The 5,000-nt window shown below is 32.6% G+C and overlaps 1 protein-coding gene across 1 annotated transcript in view; it reads left to right on the top strand.

Annotated features, from left to right (window-relative positions):
• Window positions 1-1,357: 1,357 nt before the first annotated feature.
• The window catches only part of LOC135219661 (uncharacterized), an 18,690-nt gene continuing 15,047 nt past the window's right edge, over window positions 1,358-5,000 (top strand). The window contains exon 1 of the mRNA XM_064256608.1: window positions 1,358-1,458. The gene's annotated coding sequence lies outside the window, so the exon portion shown is untranslated. The remainder of the gene's footprint in view (window positions 1,459-5,000) is intronic.

The following is a 5,000-nucleotide window of genomic DNA, read 5'->3' as shown; positions in this document are numbered from 1 at the left end:
TATATATATATATATATTATAATGTATATATATATATATATATTATATATATATATATATATATATATATATATATATGTCTCGTAAAGTACTTAAACTTATAGTGATGAATGATAAACTGCAGATGATGATGGCTTACAAAGAAAATAAACGTCAATTCATAAGGACTAAGGAGAATTCATAATCATTATGTAACAGCAAACGACATATGCGATATACAAAATAAAAACTGGGAATCACACTTGTCACGAAGCTTAGAAATGACTCAAATGATACAATTTGTCATGCTTATAGTTGGTCATTATCCTCTCTCTCTCTCTCTCTCTCTCTCTCTCTCTCTCTCTCTCTCTCTCTCTCTCTTTCTTTCTTTCGCTTACTGGAAAACCCAGCCCGGTATTCCATGATTATATCTGTAAAACGCACAACTCATAAAAATCTTTTACTACCAACCTGCAGGAGCAGTATATATATATATATATATATTTATATATATATATATTATATATATTGTTATATGTATATATATTCATATATATATATTATATATATATATATATATATATATATATATATATTATATATACTTTATTATTATATTATAATATTATATATATATACTATATATATATATAGTATATATTATATATATATATATATATATGTATGTAATATATATTATATTATATATATATATACTAATTTATATATTATATATTATATATTATATATCTAATATATATATATATATATATAGTATACTGTATATATATATATATATATATATATATATATAACATATATATTAATATATATATATGTGTGTGTGTGTGTCGTGTGTGTTGTGGGTGTGTGAATATCTTCACACACACACATATTTTATTATATAACATATACTTTTTTATTTAAATTGCATTATATTTTATTTATTTATAAAAAATATTCTTTTAAATCGTGGAGTGAGCACCCTGTGACAGGCAATCGTAACATTTCCACTAAAGTCTCATCAGCAGTTCTATATATATATATATATATATATATATATATATATATATATATATATATATATATATATATATATATATATATATATAATATATATATGACTATATATATATATGTGTATATTATATATATATATAATCATAATATATATATATATATATATATATATATACAGAGAGAGAGGGAGAGTCAATGCTTATTGATTGATCTGACAACCATTTCTCTACACCGGGAAGATTTTTATGCTTCGATGAGACAGCTGCCATAACTACTATTCTTGTACCAAGTATATCAGAATCTGTGGAATATTAAATGGTAAAACCCCGCTTTATTAGCATGACGTTATATCCTGTAGTGAAGAGGTTTAAAAGCATATCGCGAGCGCAAGTATCAGCAGTCGAAGAGGAGGAGCCTAGGTGAGCTCATTAGGCGCAACCACTGTCTACTTCATCTGCGGTGAGTTTTGCTTTTGTTAGTTACGATCATGAGCGGCCCAGGCCTTTATGGGACTCTAAATTATTACTTGTGTTTGATTACTTGGTCCCTGCATGCACCAAGAAGGAATCACTAACTATGTAGGGGTAGCAGATGTACAATAAGGTCCAGTATTATTTGCAATTTTTAAATTTCAGAGTGATGTGTTGTGTGGCATATTGAACTTGTATTTGTCAGTAAACAGAACATGACAGTAAGTTCGTTGTCGAATCAGTCTCGACTTCACTCGTTAATCAAATGAATCTGCAGTTGCCCCACGGAGTGCAGAAATAGAGGCGAGACCTGAGCGGCGGCTCGTGACTAAATGTATTGGATAATTGGATCATTTTTTCTTTAAATTTTAGTTATTTTGTATTTCATTGATTTATATTTTTGCTTTCCTAATTTTATCAATTTAATAGTTTGCAAGCGCTCTTCGGGACCCTGATGGGCAGGGGGCCACGAGCAGCCGCTTAGTTCGTTCAGTGGTTGCCAACCTTTTTTCGGTCCTGCCCCACCTAATCACTTCCAAAATTCTGATGCCCTCTGTACTGATATATAATTCTTATTATTCAAAGAGTGAACTCCCATTCACGTGAAGGAAGCCTCAAAGGCCATCATCAACTTGGTTCAAAGAAGCTTCCGAAGAACATGTAGTACCTTCTTACACACAACTATGTTCAAGTATCCATACTGTTTATAGTACACCGTACGTATGAACCAGCACACACACCCATACTCATACAGACTTGCTAGAAAAAAATTCAGTTAATGACTCATTCTCGAATTTCGCCCTTAGAGATCAACTGCTTCGGCCCCCCCCCCCTCCCCCCCCCCCCCCCCCCCCAACCTCCATTGGGAACCGCTGGAACCCGCTGTTAACAGACGTTCCTATTCCCGGGTTTTCTTTTCCTTTGAATGTTCTTATACTTGCATTATTTTGTGCCGTATAGATCAGTACAAAATGTTGTTCAGCGCCTCAGTGGCGTGATCGGTATGATCTTGACTTGCCACCTTGGTGGCCGCGAGTTCGATTCTCGGGCATTCCACTGAGGGGTTAGAGATGTGTATTTTTGGTGACAGAAGTTCACTCTCGACGTGGTTCGGAAGTCACGTACGGCCGTTGGTCCCGTTGCTGAATAACCACTGGTTCCATGTAACGTAAAAACTCCATACAAACAAACAAACAAAATGGTGTTCAGATGATATGCTCCAAATGCAGATAACTCTTCATCTAGAATTTAAGGGCTGCTACTAATATAACGAAAAGAGAGAGCGCTAATTCTTTCTCATGTTCGACGTTATATTTGAACCCAAAATTTGTAAGTCGAAAGTAATCTTGCATGTCTCGTTGCAATAGTCTCGCAAAAGATTTAAAGGAATTAATGCAGAATGGATGTTTTCTTATTTCCTTTTGCGCAGACGGGTTACAAAATTGGTGTAGCTGATTTTGCTACTATTTTTCGATTAGAAGATCGTATCAATAGATTCCTAAAGATTTTGTTTGACAATAAGATAATTGACAACGACACTTACCAGAATTTAATGAGTACTGGAGTCTCTTATGGAACAATGTATGGTTTGCCTAGGGTGCCTAAGGACGTGTCCCTATGAGACCTATTCTTGCTTCCTACGAAACCCCTAATTATAAGATGGCTAAAATTTTAGTGACCTTATTAAATGAATTTCCTATGAATAATTATTCAGTAAAAAATTCCGAACATTTTAGGGATAACGTTCTTATGCAAGATTCTGATTTATTTATGGTAAGCTTGGATGTTTAGTCTCTTTTTACCAATGTCCCTGAGGAAGAGACCATACAAACAATCTTAGACAAAATATTTACCCAATGATATATATATATGTACATGAATAACTTGATCAACGAAGTATATAAAACGTGATGCTATGAGGCAAACTGATTTTACAAAGAACAACATAGTCAAAAGAAGGCTTAATATACAAACTGACACTACTAGATTAGCCATAAGGGCGATTTTCACTCTACAGAAAGGAGGAGCCGCCAGAGGCTAGCCACACCTTGAAGGATACCCGCAGTAAACAAGTGATTCTTCCAGAAAACAGTACATTTAAAAAAAACTCGGGAGCATATACAATTTAATATCATGAATTTTTACACAAATTTTCCCAACAAAAATTATTATTAATGAAAAGACGAAAGATAATATAAATATATATATATCGAGCAAGAGAAAGAGGGAGGGAGAATATCGAACCAGAGAGAGAGAGAGAGAGAGAGAGAGAGAGAGAGAGAGAGAGAGAAATAATAACTATATACATGTGGGACTAATTTATTAGTTGTTCATTTATTTTAAGGTTCTTCATAAACATCTTACAAATATATGGGTCCAAATGGTACATTCCCAGACTAAGATTTAGGTTGTTTTTATTAGTGATTTGTATAATTGCCGATTCCAGTAAATTTCTTGAAACATAATCATTAGATCTAGCAATTACCGAGGTATCACCCCAATTAATACAATGAGATTTTTCACTCAGATGGATAAACAGTGCATTTGAAGTCTGGGCTGTTCTAACTGAATACATATGTTGCTTAATACGTACACATAAATTTTTACTCGACTGACCAACGTAAAACAAAGGGCAATCCTTATAAGGAATTTTGTAAATGATGTTGTTATTTGTAATGGGGACTATTCTTAATTAGCATATCTTTAATGGTATTGTTATAAGAGAGCACTACATTAACATTAAACGATTTAAATATTGATTTTATGGTTTCAAATCCACGAAAATAAGGTAAGCTAAGTACATTTTTAGGCATTTCTTTTTCATTATTAGCAACATTATAAAACTTTTTGTGAGCTTTTTGATAACAAATCAATTAAATGAGGTGGGTAGCAGAGATCGTTTCCTATCTTTTTTATGTATTCTATTTCTTGGTCCAGATATTGTGGACTCGTGATACGCAAAGCGCGTAGGAACATAGAAGAAAAAATTGAAATTTCATATTAAGATGGTGGCCAGAAATAAAAATGTACATATGTTAAATTATTTGTGGGTTTTCTATAAATACTGATTTTGCATTGGAAAGATTCTCTATGTATTAATACATCTAGGAAAGGGATGACATTGTTATTTTCAATTTCAACAGTGAATTTTATGGATGGCACTAAATTATTCAATTTAGACAGTAAATCATTTACATCGATACCACCAGGTGAGAGTACTAAGATATCATCGACATATCGGTACCATTTTAAGGGGATAAGTGTGATATTCGGGAGGTGTTGTCTCTCAAAAAATTCCATATATAAGTTTGGAAGGAGAGGTGATAAAGGGTTACCCATGGCCATACCAAATATTTGTTGGTAATATTCTCCATTAAAAATAAATCTGCAATCACAAATACATAACTTAATTAAGGAAATTATGTGACTAACGGACATAGGCAATTCATGCAGTACAAGTTCATTACTTAAATATTCTAGTACAGAGTCAATAGGGACTTTTGTAAACAAAGAACATACATCAAAACTGAC

The sequence above is a fragment of the Macrobrachium nipponense genome, chromosome 1 (genome assembly GCF_015104395.2).
Source record: "Macrobrachium nipponense isolate FS-2020 chromosome 1, ASM1510439v2, whole genome shotgun sequence".
Lineage (NCBI taxonomy): Eukaryota > Metazoa > Arthropoda > Malacostraca > Decapoda > Palaemonidae > Macrobrachium > Macrobrachium nipponense.
The sequence above is the reverse complement of the archived record's forward strand: the minus strand, read 5'-3'. Positions and strand labels throughout refer to the sequence as shown.